Source organism: Vidua chalybeata, chromosome 10 (assembly GCF_026979565.1).
Source record: "Vidua chalybeata isolate OUT-0048 chromosome 10, bVidCha1 merged haplotype, whole genome shotgun sequence".
Classification (NCBI taxonomy): Eukaryota; Metazoa; Chordata; class Aves; order Passeriformes; family Viduidae; genus Vidua; species Vidua chalybeata.
Genome location: NC_071539.1, coordinates 6,370,740 through 6,390,810, shown reverse-complemented (window position 1 = coordinate 6,390,810; position 20,071 = coordinate 6,370,740). Strand labels below are relative to the sequence as shown.

General features: G+C 39.4%; 1 protein-coding gene across 2 annotated transcripts in view; it reads left to right on the top strand.

Annotated features, from left to right (window-relative positions):
• The window catches only part of TBL1XR1 (TBL1X/Y related 1), a 108,352-nt gene that overhangs the window by 41,350 nt on the left and 46,931 nt on the right, over window positions 1-20,071 (top strand). For both annotated transcript variants that reach the window (XM_053951813.1, XM_053951812.1), the window contains exon 2: window positions 5,673-5,737. The gene's annotated coding sequence lies outside the window, so the exon portion shown is untranslated. The remainder of the gene's footprint in view (window positions 1-5,672; window positions 5,738-20,071) is intronic.

The following is a 20,071-nucleotide window of genomic DNA, read 5'->3' as shown; positions in this document are numbered from 1 at the left end:
AAACCAAGCCCCGCTGCATTGTCTGAGTGTCCTCAGCAGCTCCTTAGCTTGGCTTGGCACAAATGTGCATCTGAGCTGTTAGTTTGAAAGAATGCCCTGTTTGACTTCTGGGTGCCCAAAGATCTAAAGGAGGTGGTGGTACTGACACTTGAGGGAAACCCAGCCAGGACTCCCATGGTGGTTACACTCGTTGAGGTTGGAAATAACACAATATTGTCAAGTCCTTTTGCTATTTTGGGAGATTTCCTTATGTAAACATTTTAAGCCTAGTTCCAAATGTGATGTCTGTGTAAAACATGTGTCCCACCTCACCAAATCATGGCATATTTGAGACACAAGTTTAATTAATACGGTAAATTAAGCTTGCTATAATCTAGATAAGCTCTTCTGCATGGCTACTGTGAATCCCAAAGCAGAAGAATATATTGTTCTGAAACATAGTATCTGTCTAAAAACACAGTTGAGGCAAGCGCTGTTAGCAGAAGAAGGCGATTTTCCCAGGAAAGCAGTTTGAGCTTTTTTCCATATCCTACATTTAAGAGACCAATTTAAAAGTCCCTCTAACCTTGCAACTATCAGTTCCCTGCAAGCACATTTCCATGTTGACTAAAGCAGCTGTGGCCTTCCTTCAGCTGTGAAGGCTCATCTGAGTTAACTGGGACTGAGTTCTGAGTGGAGAAGGGAAGGGTTCTCACCCACTAGTGCAGCTGAGTTGATTTAGTGAGCTGGAGAAAGCTGAATTAGTATCATGGGAAATATGTCAGTTCTTACTTTGAGGAAAGGGAATGGGGAAAAAAAAAATCTGATTTTTTTTTTTTTTTTTTTTTTTTTTTTGGTTTTTTTTGGGGGGGGGGGGCTTGGTTCAGTTTTTTAGGTATGTATTTGAAATCTGTAATAACAGAGTGGCCCCTAAATGTTACAATGTTACACATCAGTGGTTTTTTTTTGTTGTTTTGTTTTTTTGGGCTCTTTTTTTTTTTTTTTTGAGAAGGAAAAATCTTTTTCCTATTTGAAGTGTGTCTGCTGAGAGCACCCAGTTTGACATGTTGCTTTAGCTGATTAATATTCCAGCGATGAATTTAAATTTAAAACTCAGCTCTAGACTGAAAACACTGAAAAATTATTTGTCAATATGCTACTGTTTTGATCAGTATGTCAGTAGTCATCATGTCCACTACTTTTGGAAGAAAAACTCCACAAATTGGAAACTACCTTGAATTTTCACAGGTGGGCCCCCATCCTGCAGATAGCAGGTGGGGTTTTGTGAGTGCTTTAAGAGTGCTTTGGCATAAGAGTGCTTTGGGTAATAACTCTTTATACTCTTTCCCAGTCTAGACTGGGTTTAACTTCATTCTCTAGGACCTTCTAACTTCCAGTTTATGTGAATTGGATTACTTGCTAATGAATTTCATTTAAATGCCTTGCAAGTGAAATGGTGCTGCAGCCTGCTTGCCTTCCTACCAGCTGATTGGTATTGACAAGATTACTAGGGTGCATTATTGGTTTTTAATGGAGTTGGCTGAGTTGGTTTCCTCTCCAGCAATTCAGCTTTCTTCCCTTTCAGTGGGCTATGAGCTATTTTCTGTCATTGCCTCAATTTTTGACCGGTACAGAAATTGGTGTTTAAATTTCTGCAGTATTCTTTTGTTCTGGTCTAGCTTGTCCTGTGTTTCTCATTGCACAGTGAATCCTGTTTCAGTGGGTTTGCAATGAGTGGTTGCTGTGTCTGGATGAACTTTTCTCCAGAATACTTTTCTTTCTGTCTGCTTGCCCAGTTTTTATTCCTTATCCCCTCAGATACCCTTTGTTTTAGCAGTTGATTCATATCTGTCCATGGACATACAGGTGCTTGTTCTATGTAAGAGTATTCCTGAAGTGTAGAAAGTTGTGCAGCTTTAATGTGATATGAATGTACACTTTAAGCATTTCTTCTTTCAAACAGCTGGAAGGTCAGCTTACATCAGGTTTTTCTATATTTCTGGTAGAATAAAGGTAAAAGAACAAAGATCAGGAAATAAAAATTCCTCAATTGACAGAGAAGAGCTGTTTCAGGTAGAGTTTAAGAATTTGTGTGGATGTGTCTCTGGGAAGGTCTTAGATATTTTCAGTGCTTCCCCTGATAAGGCTTCTTGTAAGACATCCTCACCCACACCATGCTCCCCGAGTGAAGTGCAGGAGCAGTCTGTGCATGTTATTTTGTCACGAGGAACTCTATTGCTGCCTACCACTTTCAAGTAACAGCTCTTTGTAACGATGTCCTGTGTGTGCTGCTGATTCCCTCACACACACACTTGCATGTATTTGTTTCTCCTGAATTTTCTGAGTTGGTATTTGTCTCAGTTTAGCCTCTCTGTCAGATCTGAAAAGCAGATGTTGTTGTAGATGTGCTGAATTGCTTAAAAAAATTGCCATACATCACTGTGGAACTGTGATTAAAAGAAATAACTTTGGTTTTCTCTGTTTATGTTCCAAGCACAGCAGTGGTAAAATCACCATTAGCTTTGTATGTGCCTATTAACCAAATGAAAGGAAGGATTCAATGGAGTGATTAGTTTTCAATTTAGGCTTTTAAAGTTATTGTCTCATGTTTTTTTGCAGCCTAGTTACTGAAGGGAATATCCAGGATTTAGTTATTTTTAATTCTGTTTTGATTGGGACACTTTTTCCAGATACTGAATTCAGATAAAAGCAGGATACTCAAGGATAATTTAGAAGAAAAGATACTGTGTCCTTAGAAGGCTTTTGTGATTCAGAAGGCACAACATCTAGTGACTAAATTTGTTGTTAGAACTCAAATAACACCAAAATCTCAGAAAGTAGTTTAAACAGTGTGATCCTAAGAAGATTAGAAAGAAGCACAAGTTCACATGGGGAACAGGAGCAATTCAAAGCTCATGCAAAAACCACTGGTTTAACCATAACACAAACCCAGTGTAATGTCTGGGAAGGAGAAAGTAGCACCAATACCAGCATTTCTGGAAGGAAATGGTTAAACATTTCTGCAAGTAGCATTTAAGGAAATCCTTGCTTTGAACTGATTGTGTTTGGAAACAGGTAGGGACTAACATCCGTGCACATCTGGACTGTGTGTTTATAACCAGATCTGTCACTGTGTTGTTTTTATCTGTGGTTTCCTTGGTACCACACGATTATTGCTTGGTTGATAGCAGCAGCCCAATCTGTGCAAGCAGCCTGGATGGGTATTGGCTGCTTTGCTGAATGTGGTTTGGTGTGTTGGTTTTAGCCCTGCAGGTGGGAACTGCCCAGCTCATGCAGGCTGGGTTTAAGGCCTGGAGCATGGCTGGTCTCTGTATGCCACAGCAGGGTAGGATGCTCTTCACAGGGAGATGATGTTGGGTGTTGTACCGAGTGTTTGGCCCCAAATCTCCGAGGGACACGGGCATCAGTTATGTCATTTTGTGCAGAAAAAACTGGTGTGGGCAAGGCTGGTAAGCACTGGCTCTGAGCACACGTTGTGCTCATGAAAATCATCTTTCTTTTCAAGTTGAGGGGAGCAGATGTCAATTGATGTGGAACACGTTAGTCACCAGGCAGTGATGAGCTGTTCCATGAAGGATCCAAACTCACAAGCTGCTGTGCATTCCCCAGGTGTGCTTTATCAACTCAAAAGTAATCCACCCACTGCCCTTTAAGTGTCATGTAGAATAGCTGTTACTACATCTGGGCACCTGTTTAAATCTCCGTAACATATTGGAATATAAAGTTGAAAGATAGTCTGAAATCAATAAATTTTAACTGTCACCTGTATTGTTTCAAGGTACATGCCAAAATCCTATAAGATAAATTTGGAAAGAAAAAAAAAGCTGCTGATGAGGCATTTGTACTCGGCAATTGATTCTGAAGAAGGACATTGCAGAGTTTTCTAAATGTTTACTCGTCGCTTCAAGCGCCCTTATTTAAAACTGAAGCCTACAACCAATTAACATTGAGTGAGGAATGAAGTGAAGTCAGTGAACCCTTTCTTTTCTAATTCTCTGCTCTCTTGAGTCTTTGCTTCAAGCTTCTTTCCGTGTCACTGCCCTGTTTAGATGTAAAGCAAAGGACAAGAAGCCTCTTCCACGGATCAGGCGGAAAGGTTTCCCTCTGTGGCTTCGATGAGAAGTACTGCACTCGAGATTGCACAAGGGCAAAGAGATGTTGGAAGGAGACCGTTTGGGCAGTGTGTACTGAAGAAAGCCTTTTTTTTCCTTGGAGAAAATGGTTTATGTCTGTGCAATCATCCCTTTATTTATGTTTGCAGTGTTCCTTCCCAAATGGAATAACCCAAATCAAGTGTCGCACTCAGAAGCAGGGCCCTCCTCTGCCTTTCTATGCACACAGCTTTTATCATGATTTAGATTGTTCTCAAAAGAATATTGGTTGGTTGCTGTTTTGTTCTGCTTTTAAGGAAAACTCTTGTTATAAGTAAATAATGTTTTTATGGGGTCTGCAGGGTGGGTGTTAAAGCTTTCTCTTCTCAGCTGGTCAGCAGCTCTGGCTGTGAAAAAAAAAAGCTTTCTCAGTAGCCTTGCATAGGCTACTGTACCTCTTGAGGAGTGGAGTTTCACTCAGCCTATTTACATATTTTCTGCAGCACAAGTACAACTAAGCAAGGAAATAAGAGCATGTTTGCAAATTCTTTCAATTCCCAGCATTCCTGCATTCCTCAGCATCCTCTGCAGTGCCTCTTGCTTGCACTGTGAAGGTGATGTTACTGCCTGCCTTGTGGGATCTTCTAAGAATAAAATAAGCCCAAATGCTGCAGCTTTTTTTTTTTTTTTTTTTTTTTTTTTGGCTGGGTCCAAAAATGCCTCTATAATGAATGATTTCCTGCTGGTTGAGCTTGAAAATTGCATGTGAGAGCCTCGTGTTGATCATGAGTCCCATAAACTATAGTTACTCTTTACTCATAGTAAAAGTTTTTTGACCACAGGTTGCAGATGCTTGGTAAAGAATTTAATCTAAAAATAGTCTGGTAATACTTCATTAGTCACCCATGTCCATCTGTCACCCTTCCTGCTCTTTGAGTGGGTGATTAGATTATGTCCTAAAGAAAAGACGTCTGGCAAGTATTTTTATGGAGGGCAACCACTCAGGAATATTAGTGTGGATAAAAATTGTTTGTCACTGCTGAATAAAAATGAATGTTGTAGTGGATGGAGTTACCTCATATTTGGACGTCAAAAGCTGTGTGCTTATACTTAGTTATTTATTGTAGGGCACATAAAATTACTATTGATGTGTAAAGAAAATTCCTAAAATATCGGAGAGTGTGGATTTGTTTGGATTATGTTTTTGTTTGGGTTTTAAAAGTGGACGAGATTTCTCTTGAATTTTGCACTATGAAGATTTCTGTTATTTACATGTTGTCAAGCCTTGCTAGCAATTAATGTGAGCAGGTGTTTTTTTTTAATCACTGAGGTCACTGCTGGAGTTGGTAACTCTGGGGCACACCTGTGTATATAAATGGAGTTATTTAGTGCAAGATGTGTTAGGAAAACAGATTTATTTTTCTTTTACTGCTTCACAGTGGATGTAACCATTTTGGAAGTCATACGACTGGAATGTTGATTTTTGTTTGGGGCTTTTCAAAGTGTTTAGATGTCAGTAGCTGTGGCTTCAAGATAATAAATACTAACATTTTCTATTTTGTCTCCTTATTTCCCTGTCAGCATCACCCTTCTGTGGCAAGAGGCACCCGAAAGGAAAACTTCTGCATATCAATGCACTGCCAATGGTAAGTACCTTTTTAACTGACTAAAGGTGGCGTGGTTTCTTCTCTCCACACATGCCATTAGCAGGCTTACACTGCAAATAGTATTTTTAGAATAACTACTTCTTAGTATTCAAGTGCATTATTTTCATTTTTTAAGGAACATCTAGACCATTACACTGTTTGACAGAAATATTACAATTGCACCTGTTTTTGTCCTGTGGAAAATAGGGCAGCATGTTAATTTTGAAGTGAGAAGAGTGACTTGACAGTAACATAGCTCATCCTGTTGGTAACTGGTGTTGCTTCCTCTTTTGGCCCAGAGCCTGTTTGGGGTGAGCTGTAGCCAAGCTGAGTGTTCTGTTGCCCCCACTTGGGAGCTCTCTGCAGTTTGTTTCAATGCTAACAGCTTTTCCCAGAAAAAGTACCAAATCCAGCTCTGCACTGTCAGGTGTATTTTACTTCAGCCCATTTGGCAGTGTAAGACCAGTGGAGTTAAAATCTTAGCTTCTGTAAAAAGGGGCAATCTTCTTATTCCATCTCTGAATGTTAGTGTTACAGACTGCTGCAAATTCATATTTTCAGGCTATCCTTATGGTTTGCTGGTGCTTCCTGACAGCTGTGCAGATGGAAAGCAGAGCTGAGGCCTGAAGGGAAGGGCTGGAACTTACTGCTTCAGCTTTGATCAAACAACCTCTTTTTAGCATGGTATCTTATGTTGTCACAGTTGAGGTGTACAAGAGTGGTACCTTCAGCATTAGCCTTAAGAATTAAATGCATAAAGTGCCAGTGTGAATTCTGTATTTGAAGCATCTCTTGCTCGTTGTGCTCAGTACAGAAGTTAAAGGGGTAATGTTTTGAACTTTTTGCTTTGAAAACTCAATTTTTGGATCTGAGAGCTGAGCTGTTTTCCTTTGGTTTGCATGTGGAAATGGATCTAAAGAATATGTAAATCAATTACAGCCTCACTTACACCTTTGCAACTCCGCTGTCTTTGCCCTGTGAGGAAAATGATGCTTGAAGAGAGTTTGCGTGGATGTAACTCCTTTACTTTGAGGTAGTGAGAAATTCTATTAACTCCCAAAGACATCATGGAGTGAAATGTAATATATTTGTTACAAAGTAAAGCAAATAGACCTCTGAAATCAGAAGATCTGCACTAAGCATGTATGTTGTTTAACAGTCTGGCTTTTAGACTCAGAGTTGATATGAGTAGAGTTTATATTAATTTGGGATGAACTTCATGTGGGAATGGATTTGTTGAGTGAGAAAGAATAGCGTGTACCTGGTCACTCAGACTGGTATTTCAACTTTTCAGTCCTGAAATAAGCAGTGCTCTCAGCCTTTTCTAGTATTGTTAAATCTTTATTGTTGTTGTTGACCTTTTTCCAGCAAAAAGCTACTCTGTTTTCTTTCTATTTTGTAGTGGTTGAGTGTTATTTTAGTTATGATTTAAGATACTGATCTGTATTACTGCCTCTCTTAAAAACATGACTCATTTCATATTAACCTAGTCCTTATACTTCATAAAATTTTAAAATACTGTGAGACTATACTTGAAATGTTACTGCATTTTGTCCTAATTTCCCCCCTACAAATTATATTAGAAATTCAGAATTGCACAGTCTCAAGGGCATGGTAGTTGTTACAGTGATCATAAAACATACTCAACTGTAACTTGCAGTGAAGTGAAGTACTCCCTACTCTTGTCTTTGAGGGCTGTTTTTGTGCCATAAGTTGTTATACTTTATTATTCAAGAGATTTCTAAACCATGACTCACCTCTGATTAACTTTGAAATGGTTTGAATGTAGATTTAAGAGACAAGCTAGACCCATTTTTTACCATCCCCAAAGTAATTGTAACTAAACCTGTACAGTAAGAAAGACTTTTAGATGTTTTTATGTTTTTCTCTTTGCTGTGTGTAAACCAAGTGTGGGCCAGAGGTCGCTGAGGTAAGCAGGTTACGTACATGTCCCAAACAGGCTTTGCTTTAACCATGGTTGCCCATGTTCAACACTTATATTTGAATAAGAAATTAATTTCTGATTCCCTTGGAAAACTGTTGCAGCATTTTTGGTCATGTTTTAATCCTGATTGTCAGTTCCATTTCTTAGTAGTAAAAAAACCCAAAATAACAATTTGCACATACTCCATCCTCTTCTGTTGTTTTCTTAGACTTTTAATTTTCAAGGTAATTAAAAGAAGCTTATTTTTTGTATCATATTGTATTATGATATGCATACATATGTTATATATATGTTAACTGATAAACCACATAGGGTAAAGTACTAGTTACTCCTTAAAAATATTGTAGTTGTTGGCAGTTCTTCAGAAAATTAAATATTGATATTGTGATATAGCATGGCTGTGTTCAGTGGGTGCAAGTTCTGCTCCCCATTTTTTGAGCCAAACTTAATGTTCCTCACAATGTCAAAGGAAAGATGCAAAGGCTTAATGAAAAAGGCCTGGTAATTGCAGGAAAGTAAGTGTCTAATGCTACTTTTCCAGGATTTTGAAGGTTCACTTAGAGGCTGATACCTGGGTACTTAATCTGTGGTCACAAGAATTAATGAATATGTCGGAAATAAAAAAATTAACTCTTGGATCTTTGGTCTAAGCAAAAGATGACATCAGGATTTCAACAAGGGCTTTAGCAAATAAATTTTCTTATTATGTGACGGAACTTGCAGCTTACCCAAGAGAGATTTTCCATCGTGTCTTGCAAAGCTTTTTTGTGAGTTTAGGAAGCAAACCAGTTTGCCTTTCTGCCTTTGCAAGTCACTGAAGCAGGTTTGTGTGTGTTCACATAAATAATGTGGGAATATAGGAGTGTGCTCATCTGTGCATGTATTTATACACACCTATAGATGTATATCTAAATTTAGAAATAGAGAATGGACTGTGCAAAACCCAGGAGCTTACAGAAAAGTGGAAGCTACCAGTTTGTGACTGTCCTATGACAGCTTGCTGGAATTTTGCAGAGGTAACCAGAAAGGGCTGTGAAGGGCTCAAGCAGGGCATGTGGTGCCCTTCTTGCAGGCATCCTGGAAAACACTGTGTCCAGGCTCCGAGCTTTTACGTGGATGGTTTGACAAAGATCAGCACCCTGATCAGTTAAAAAGATGCAGAAGAGAATAGAGGATGTTACTGGTTATTACTAGCCTTGCATAGATAAGGTCTGAGGATAGGCAGTGAACACAAAATTACCTAATCCCCAGGCAAGCAGAGTCATCAACAGCTAAGGCATGTCCTCACAGTCTTGGGGGGAATACCAAGTAGGTGATTTAAATCCATTCTTTTCAGTGCTGCCTACTTCTAGGTGAACACATTATACTGTGTTTGGAGGGTGTAACACACCTATTGTGTGTTATGTCAACTGTTCCTACACTTAAGAGATGGGATAGAACAGCTCTGCAGGCGCTGAGTCTCTTGGGCCAGCAAATCCATGGGTGCAACATTTCAGTGTAACTACCTACAGGGGATTTAGCTCAGAAACAGCAGGAGGGCTTGGAGGAGCTGGGGAGAATGAGTAAGTCACTCCAAAGTGAAGGCACTGGAAGATGTCTGCAAAAATTTCCCCAAGACTGCAGCAAGTTGTTTTTAATTTTAATGCCTTTGTGGTGCTCTCAGGTACACGTCCTGTGACCTTCACACTCCTTAGGAGACAGGTGAATGAATAAATGGATATAACTGTTAGCCTGTGCTTCCCCAGCAGCTAAACCCATCCAAATACTGATCTGCCGGGCCAGTATGTTGAAATGCTTCCATGCAAAGGAAGACAACCAAGGGAGGGGATATGAGCTGGACAGTTGGGTTTGGTGTGGAAGCCTTGTCTCTGCTGGCACCTGCCAAGGGCAGCAGGAGGTCTGTGCTGCTAGCTCCAAGGTTTTTGCACTGGAATTGCAAAATTGGCTTTGCTTCAAGAGGAGCTGAATGGCATCTCTCAGCTAGAGGTATATAAAATGAGTATCTGCAGATGAGCAGCTCTTTGTAAGGTGGTGGAGCTGAAGGTCAGTTGTCATTATACTGAGAACAGGACCCTTGCTTTCAGAGTTTATGAAACTTGACAGTACTAAAGATGTTGCCCTCAAGAACCTAGAATGATTGATTCAAAATAAATAACCCTGCAAGACTAAGGCCCGTATTCTGTGAAATACAAATGCATGTGCCTACATGTAACTTTTAGTGTAGGAGTAGTTCTTTTGCCGTATAAATAAGGAGCACTTGCATGCATAAAGCTAACCAAGCTTGAAAGCACTGAACAGTAGGGCCTAAAAGTGCTCATGAAATTTATTGTTGAGGCTGTTGGTTGTACAGTTTATGGAGTGCAGCCTTAAAAGGAGAAAAAAAAAATATTTCTAGCAGGATCTGAAATAGTCTAAAATAACCAGCAACATGACATTTTGGACTGTTTTGCTCCTTCTGAAATCAGTGGATGCGATTATCAATGAAGGAAGGTGAAGTGCAATGTATTTTGTGTGATAATTTGTTGTGGCTAAACAATTGTATTTCAAATTGTTCATACATCAGTTCTATTTATTGGATCAGCATGAATTAGCTAATCTAGTAGTTTGTGTAGAAGAGGAAATACTACCAATAATGTGATACAAAAGCAAAGTTCCATTGTGTGATAGGGTGCAAACTGTGGTAAGCATTAAAAATTGTATGTACACTATTCTGTATAATTTTTGGACGGGTTTTGGAATTTTCTGTTTCTTTACAGAGAGTAAGTTAAACACACTAGCAAGATCCCTTTCTGACTGAGAGAGGAAAACACCCCTTTTCTCCTTTTTCTGTCATTAAAGTTCGCCACTGAATGAATCAACTGAAACGGAAATGAACATCCTTTAAAAAAAATTGAAATGTTGGCTCTCTTTTGAAGTAACATTTGTCAGAGAACTTTCACTGCTGTTTCTCTAAGTGTTTTACAGTTCAAAAATAAGCTTTGACTAAGAATTCTCGGCAAAATCATAAATATGTAATTATCTAAGCAGCTGGGATATTTAGCCCCTGGCAGGTGCCCAGTGCAGTGCAAGAGCAAAGGGAACTGGGCCAGTATCTCAAGCTAGAAGAACATCTAAAGCAGGGTGAGGGCCATTGCTATTCCTTATCTACTGCCATTTCTATGTTTTAAATCTTAAATGTACCTGAAAAGAGGCTGTTTCTGCTGCAATGGATTGTCTTCTCTTACAGCTGGCTTATTCTGGTTTTTTTCATTGTTGTCTTCCTGTGCTTCATCTCCCCTGCCTTAGGTTTTTTCTGTCTTTCTGCTTTGTACTGGTGTTGGTTCAATAGATAATAGTAGTGCAGTTAGCATTAGATTATATCTTAGTTGATCAGCATGCCATCTGCTTTAGAGGAGAGGGAGATTTTGTGTTTCTGCTCTGGGTTCACTGCCATATGCCCGTGGTGAGGTTGTATAACCTGAAATGATCCTTTTCCTGCTCTGTTATATGAAAGAATTAGAAATACAGCGTAAAGTCTTCTCAACATTGACAAAGTTTGTTGGATAGTTAAAAAATTAAACTGGCTTTTGGGTGTACATGAATTAGGATGTTACAGAGAAAACCCAAGGACAGGTTCTTTTGTGTCCCAGCAGGAGTGTTGCCATCAGCAGAAGAGCAAGGCTGATTTCACAGGAGACCATGCCAATGTGTCACTTGAATCATCAAGCCTTGATCCTGGTTTCCTTCTTGTCAACAGAAAGTTGGTGGTAGCTCAAGTTAACAAAAGTAAACACTGCCCTTAGTTTCAGCCGTGCTGATGCTGGGAGGCAATGAATATTGCTGCAGAACAATAGGAAGTCTGTAGGCTGCGTGGAATGACACTGCTGATGCTGACTTCTATTTACTCAGGAGAAATAGAGACCTGCTGGCCTTCAAATCCAGGACCCTGTGTGGCCATCAGCATGGATGGCATGGCTAGAAGCCTGTATCTGCTTTCCAAGTCTTCAGTTCACCCAGTGATTAGAAGTAAAAATTGTAGTCAGTGGGTTAGTGCACCCATATTTGTAAATAAAGGTCATGTGTGGCGTTCTTACTGTAATTTAATGAACAAATATAAGAAACTATTCAAGACAAGGGATTTGAATCCCATACTGAGCATGTGTATGTAGGATTGGCATCCATGAATTTAATATTCACACAAATGGAGGGTATTGATGTCAAATGTGAGCCATAATTGGAATCTTTGACCTCATCGATGATATTCATGGAATCTTCCCCTTTCACTTTGGGCTGTAGATAGATCATATTTTATTAGAGTCTTCATGTATTTTAAAAATATTTTATCCGGTGTTCAGGTGTTTAACAACTGCTTAAAAAAAAAGCTAAGTCCAGTGGCATAAGATAAATTCAGGCCCATCATAACAATGTGAAAAGGAGAGGACTTGAATAAAGTAATAAACTGGGCACATGTTGTGACTTGGGAATGGTTCTGTGCAGGGCAAGGAGTTGGACTCGACAACCCTTGTGGGGCTCTTCTAACTTAGCTGATTCTGTGATTCTGTGAAACTGGCAAAGGAGCTTTTATAAAATCAGCCATTTCACTCTCTTGTAACTTGTTTTCTCTTTTAGCTTAGTTGACACTTTTTATGAGGACAGACATGCACTTCTGGTAAAGGGCATACAGTAAGCCAAATTATATATACATGATGGGCTATGAAGAAGTGATTTTAAGTGTGTGCTTACTGATGAGAATCCAGAATAAAGTCGCTGGTGGTTAAAATGAACAGAGGGCAGATCAACCATTAGAGCAGAGTCTTTTTCCATGAATAAAAGAAACAATTTTAAAACTATCAGGTACATAACACACAAATTAAGGGGAAAATAGATGGTCAAAGGTTAAAGAGGGAATGAAAACACAAGTTTTATGGTCACAAGATCAAATGAGGCATTAGTTAATGTTCCTTTTTTTGGTGCAGTTCATCACAAGTTCAAGTAATTCAACCGAGTGATTGAACTGGAACAGGAAAGAGTGCCAGAAAAACTGGTTGCTAATAACATAAACAGAAAAAATAATCAAATGAAGTTATGACTTGATGTCAACATTTCACATTAAAATTAATTTGAAAAGGCTGGAATTCCATCCTAGTTCATGGAATCTGATTTACATAAGAAAACAAATTTGTAACAAATATTCTTTAAACAGCTGCTAAATTATTCTACTAATAAGCCATCAGAATGGATTTAACCAAGAAGTGGCTGAGGCTCAGATAGTGTTTTCTGGTGACTGACCATCTGGGAAATTGGAAGTAACCTGAGTAGTAAGTAAGGGTATTAGAACCGTGAGGAGGTGACTTAATTATGTAAATAGCAAATGGAAACCACATTAGGGTTGCTGGGGTTTTGCTCTAAATAGATGATAAAATACAACTTAATATTTCCTACCATTGATACCCCGAGGTGATGTGCTGCTCTTTAGGCAGGATCATTGCTGCCTTTTCTTGTACACGTTTCATACTACTTATGACAAGCAAGTAAATGCTGTGTGTTTGAATTTGTGACTGTGAATGCAGCTTAGAATAGGTTGCTGGCTTACCTTTCCACTGGCCTAATTCCTGGCTTCTTTTATATTTAACTTTTTCTAAAAACAAAATCCTTTTTTTTGCTGAACCATTCAATTTTGATTATTATTAAGGTTTTTCCTATGCTGCTGCAGTTTACGAGGTTCCTGTTTTAAAGTCCTCCCCAGTTGGTGAGCAGACTCTTGCATGTCCCAGTTCGTGGCTCAGACTGGGAGCTGTGGTGAATAGGCTGTTGTGGAGCAAAGTTGCTCCCACTGACCCATCCAGTTTTGTTTTAACATCCTTTTTGCTGAAGCTGACAGAAATTTCTCAGCAGATTGGCCTCCTCATTGCCCACAGGAACAGCTGTTGCCATTTTGTTTTGGTGTTTTTTGTTTAGTGGCTTGTGGTTTTTTTATTCACACGTGTCTCCATGGTGGTCCATGTATTTCAGTTGAATTTACTTTTCATCATAATGCAAACTACCTAAACTACTGATTTTTTTTTTTTTCTTTCAAAATGCCCATGTCAAGGAAGTTGCAGGGTTTACCCTGTTGAGGTTGACTTGCACTTGGACTGTCTCTGTTAAAGCTTCCCATTTTCATCAGACTGCTTTTCAGTCTGTCCACAGCTGGATGTGGATTGTGGCATATTTGGAAGAGGAATGAGTGTTATATGTGATCCTTTGAAATATCTAAGTCCTGATGTCCAAGTGTCTGGAGTTTGTGGTGGTTGGGTCATGAAGGAACATGGACATGGGGCAAAAACTGTAGCCTGGGAGAAAACAGTGTAATGATCAGAAACATTATAGTTCAGCAAGCACATATAGTTCGGAAGCACATAAGCAAGTCCTGGACTCATTTTTTTGTCTGATTTGGAAGACAATCTGTTACGTAAATCTTTAAATTTATGCTTTGAAAAAGGAGTGTTATGTGCGCAAATTCTATATCATTCTGAAAAGAACTCGTAGCATCTATACATAGCAAACCTGTGGGGAAAAAATAGTCATTTTCAGGGTTCCTGAGGTTCTGTTGTTACCCCAAGATAGATGTGGAATATTTTGCAAGTGCAGGAATGGAGAAACATCAGGAAAGGCAAATCTCGAGCAGAGTGTTACTAGAAGTGCCAAGTTACAGCTGTGATGGGTGACATCAACTTAAAACGATGTCAACTATGCAGGACTCATAAGTTAGGAACCTCTGTGCTTGCTTTTGAAGAAAGCATTGCAGCTTAAGTGAAGTCAATTGTTCCACATATTTTTGTGACTTGTAACTCATCTGGTGAAAAATCTGCAGTGATTTGTAGGCACAGTGGTCTGAGTAGGGAAAGGAGCTTGGGCACCCCTGGACGAGGTCTGGGTCACAGAGTAACACACTTCCTTCCTTATTCTCTTGCCCTGGCAGCATGGCATTTATGTATTTGCAGTGCTATATCCACAGGAATCTTCCATTAGAAAATTAATTCATGCTAGAGAAATTATTTATTTAAAATAAATCCAGCCTTGCCTCACGCATCTCCCTGGCTACACCCATGAATATTACCAAGAGGTCAAGTGAGAAATTGCCTGCAGGTCAGCTGAAAAAGGGCCTGTTGAGGAAGTGGGTGAATTCACAGCCCTCCCTTGGACAGTTTATGGGAGCTGAGTAGCACTTGGGACAATTGGGAAGATGATGCTGTGGCTCAACTCCACAAGCGGCTCATTGCACCCTGTGTCAGGGTTGAGAAACAGCAGTGCAGTCTTACAGTGTGCAAGGTTTTAGGGGGTTTGAAGAGCAGTTTTGTGGCTACCTCAGCTTTAAATTCAGTGTGATACACAGCGTCTCTGCCAATGTATGTTGAAATCCTGTAAGAGTGCTATAATTAGGAAGCTTAGTTGAAGAACTGGGTGAAGGAAACACTTGCATTCCTTAAGTACAGAGGATTTGTCAAAAAGCAAAGTGTTCCCTAACTTGCTATGAATTCCTAGGAGGATTTCATGACAGACATCTTGGGTTAAATGAAAAGGAATATACTGAAAAGGGGGAGGGGGACAGTTGTTTCTGTTGTAATGTGTGAATGCCATAGAATCCTCCAAAGTGCAGCATTTTGAAGTAGGGGTTTTGCTTCTTTTTCCTTCTCTCATTTTATCTTAGTACAGGAGGATTGTAGGATCTGTAAAGCATGGTCTTCACTGTAGGAAATGCATCTATTTATCACTTTGAGTCAAATCTAAGCAAGCTGTATGGATTGTTTCAGTAACACCTACGAAAAAAATAATTTGTTTTGGGAACCTTAAACCTACTAAATATTTGCTGAGTGAAGAAAGAATCGTAGCCAGGCAGAAGTGCCTGTGTAACGTTTTGCCTCACACTAGGATAATGGCTGCAAATTTCTAGAGCTTCAGCTGTTTAATAAGGCATTCCCTAACTCAGCCCAACAGCCAGAGCCAAGAACAGAAAAAAGTGCCTTTTCCTGTGATGCTTTTACCTTCCCTCTCTCAGCCTGTTCCTGCAAAACACTTCCCTGCTTGCTCAGCTCTGGTGTAGCTCAGTGCCCGTGTTTCTGCTGGGCTCACTGGGGCTGAGCAAGTTCCTGCCTGTAGGAGGCTGGTTGCTATATGGTTAGAAAATAAGAGAATCCTATTCTCTCACTGCTAGCTCTATGTTGTTGGTTTTTTCCAGACACAATTAGACTTGTTACATAGCTCTTTATCTAGCTCTTTGCCTAAAATAAACCAAGGGCTAGCATTTGCTCCTCATTCAGTACTGCAAATATTTCATTGCACTGGCCAGAGAAGTTACTGAATTTAGATAAAGAGGACAATATTCAACATTGTATTTATCTTAACTCAGTAACAACTGGGACTTTCAGGAATGTCTAGAAAAGCTGTGTTACATCTCAATGCTTCCATAATCACTGAAAACTCTTCAGTGTATTTTGTCTCCCACAGAAGAGGAATCTTTTTTTTCTTTTTTTTTAATGGATGTGCTAGGAAGACAGACCTGGCAGCAGCAGTGGTACTGACTCTTTGGAGGACCTTGGTCCATAAGAGAGAGTAGCAGATGGTCTAATATATGTTAAAACAAAATAACAAAAGTCCTGGACAGGAGACTTTGTTGTTGACCTTTGGTGTTTATTGACCTTGTCTGGTGAGATTACAATCTATTCAGCACAAGAACAAAATCCTACCTGTTTATGCAACCTTAGCACAATGGGGGCCCCATCTTAAAAAAGAGATCTTTTGGATGATGCAGTTATTCAAGTAAATGGTGGTAATAATGATGTTCATTATGTCTGGTTTGAGTTGTTGTGGAGGTTCCTTGAGCAGAGAGAGACGTGCCTGAAGCAGAACAGCAACATTTTAAGTGAAATGAGTAAAGTCCCCATGATCCCTTGCATGTGTTGCTTTTTAATTGTCTGTGTGTTTTGTAGATGTTTTTGTACCACTCTGTTTTATCCAAGTGTGTATAAAACCACATCAGAGATTTTACAAGGGTGCTATCAGTGCATTTTGTGATTTATACTCAGTAGTAAAGATGATGACTGCCAGAGGTTTTTTAGTTTTATATAATCCTGGATTTGCAGCCTTGTAATTCACTTGCTGTCTGTTTTAGAGTGCAGAACAGTGATAAAAACTTTGCTCATAGACTTGTTTGACTTTTCCTTCTCTCAAGTCATGGAACCACAGCTGAGGGGGTAGCCACCCCTCCTCTGCACAGTACCTTCTTGTTTTCCTCCCAGGCACTGATTTCTGGTAGTCTTTTGTTTTGTTTTGTTTTTTCAGATTTCAGAATTACAAGTGGAATTGAGGACAGAGTAAATAGAGATGAATTTGGTTACATATAGCTGTGCTGTGAAAAATGCAGGTCGTTTGTGTCTAGAAAATGGGTCAGGTTTTAATTGCATTGTCAAGGGTAGTTAATGCTTAAACAGTTCACTTCTCAATCTAAAAGGGAGCAAAAGGGATCTGCTATTAACTTTTCAAAGCATTTCTAAAATTATCATATAGATGTATAAACCTAGAGTACGACAGGCCCAGGAAACCCTACAAACCTTTAACTGCTTAGAAGTGATCTCAGTTTTTTTCATGACAAAATGAGCTATATTTGTTTTTCAATACTGCATCTTGTGTCATATCTACAGTGAGCCTCTTCTCATCCCAGTGTTGCTATGCTGAACAGACAGACCAGTTTGCAGGACCTGAGGCAGAAAAGAACATTTTCAGTATATTTTGAGTAGCTTTTCTAGCAGATTAAGGAGCTGAAGTTCAAGTCCATGATCAGTTGGCAGTGCTGGCTCATCCTTGTGCCTCTGCCTTCCAGACCCTGTACCCCACATGTTATCCAGAGGTTGTGTTCAGGAATAGCCCTGGCTGCTTTTCTTGCTGTGGTGCACAGGGTCATTGGATTTTGCTCTTTTCTCAACTCCAGTTCAGGTGAAGAGCACAATGGCAAAGGATTTATTGTTCCTGTGGTTATATAACAGGATAGTCAGTGACAATAATTTCAATTAATTAGGTTAAATTAAGCGGAAAGGCAGCTTCTGTGGCAACTTGGAGGGAGAATCCTCTTACCAGGAGATCCACCTTAGGCTGACTGTGGAGTCTGTGGCTTGTCTGGTGGAAATTCATTCCCTCAGCAGTGTCACGAAACCTGTGGGCTATATAATAGCAGTCTGAAAAGATACTATTTACAAAAGGGTGTTCATCTGTCAGCAAAAGGGTTAAAGTGTCCATTGTTTTTTTTTCTTGTGATTTGAAGAAAATTTTGGTGTGGATTTTTTGAGTGATCTGTATGAGGCGGGACTTAGTAGAAAACCACTTGTCTTCATCTCCATAACATGCCCAAACCTCTAAGTTCTATCCCTATTTCTATTAAAGATTAAATGAAGTCATAAAAAACGATGTCACATGTCCTTCCCTCTGTAAAGCAAATTTTGCCTAGGGTAAGTGTTAACAAAATAAAAAAAAAAGGGAAAAAATCCTACTGCTGATAGCGTTTACAAGTTTTAATATGAGTGTTGCAAGTAAAATGATTTGGAATAGGAGAAAAATCAGAAGATATGAACTAGGTCTTGACTTGGTGCTGGTTTTATATAAAGCAGGGGTGGTGTGAAGGTGGTTGTGGTGTTATAGCTGCAGAGGCAAAACTGCTTATTGATTGTTGAGCTCCAGTTTTTATTCATAACTATAAGACACATGCTGGACACACTACAGCTGTTTGCTGGAGTGAAATTTGCTGATAATAGGGACTTTTACTTAGCTGGTCAAGCCCACTCTAATGCTGAACATTTTAAAATGTTAAGTATTTTTAGTATATATAAAGAAAAAACCTTTCAGGGGATGGATGAAAACACATTCATGTCTTCTTTTTGAGTACCTTGCAGGATTTTTGCTTAGAAGTGTGGCAGTTATTAGAAAAGATAAAGTGTACAATGGATATAAAAATAGCCCACGTGATGAAAGTGGCTTTGGATCCCAGCTAGCTTTGTATTTGTTTCTTGCAGATTTTGTTTCCTTTTCCTGATATTTTTCTTCTAGTTTTTTTAATAGTTCTAGTGTTAAAGTGAATTTTAGGATAAAATAAAAAAATTAGGAAATGGAAAGCCATAGACAATCCTGTTCCCAGACAGCAAATGATGATCTTAATAACTCAGGATTCTCTTCACTCCCCTAGGAATTAAAGGTGAATTGGCAACGTGCAATATTAGTTACAGCTCCAATTGATTTCTTTGTACAAGTGCTTTGGTATGCATAAGTACATGAGAAATTAAACAGCTGGCAGAGGCCTCCTGGTTTTGTGTAAATCTTAGGCTAGGAGGATGAATTTTAAATTTTTTTCTTTAAGATTCAAAGAGCTAGCTATAGAAGGAAGTTCTGTAAATGGCATTATTAGGAGTATGCTCCTGCAAGCTGATGGGAAGTGATGTGATTTTTACACCAAGAGAAAAGCTGAGCACAAAAATCTGTATTTCTCTTCAAGTCTGTCTTTCCAACATTTCTGAGTATTCCAGATTATTCTGCTGTACAGCTGTAAAAATGGATAATTATCCCCTGAGACATGAATGAATACAGGTCCCCTCTTGTTGATGGTTTGGTGTTCCTTAGTCTGAAGTTTGTTTCAAGAGCTGTTCCTATGTGATTGTCTCCATTTCTGTTTTCTCTCTGTGGCACACAAACCTGAAACAATGAATCCTGCTTCTCTCTCAGCAGAAGGCTTGAGGCAATTCAGTGTGTGTTTGTAGGGTTTCTCCTGCCTGCTTTCCATCTCCACTGAGCATCCTCTGCAGGATGCTCTTTTTTCTGCTCTTCTGCAGATAGTGTCAGGCATCTGGAGAGATAAAGGGAGGAGAACTGTTTTCAGGGGAAATCACAAAGCCTAAACCAGAAGAAAACTCAGTGAAATAGGTGATATTTTTTAAAAATGTAACCCTCCTCTTCTGAAGTCCCCAACGCAGTCAAGTTTTGCCAGAGGAATTTGGGGTTTTTCCACTTTGTTGGTGACTCTTCCATTTAAATCCAGTCTGAGGATGGAGTAGTACATTGTATTGCATCTCACGGTGCACTGCTGCTGGTACCAGCAATCAGAGCTGGTCTTTCTCTGGGAAACCACAAAATCAGATCTAGGAATTTCTTATTACCATCTCCTGGCCACTCACTCCTTCTAGCATCACTGTGTCCAGTGTCCCACCCTGCTTCATTCCAGCGTATTACTTAACTCCTTTTTATTTTCTTTTGCATACGCTTCTAGATGGAAAAATGTTTGTACCAGCTTATGTGATGTAATAAAGGCTATTAAAATCCATCGTGGCTTTTGTACATATAGTTGCCTGTAATGAAAGTTAGGTATTAATTTGGGAAGGCACACAATAGGG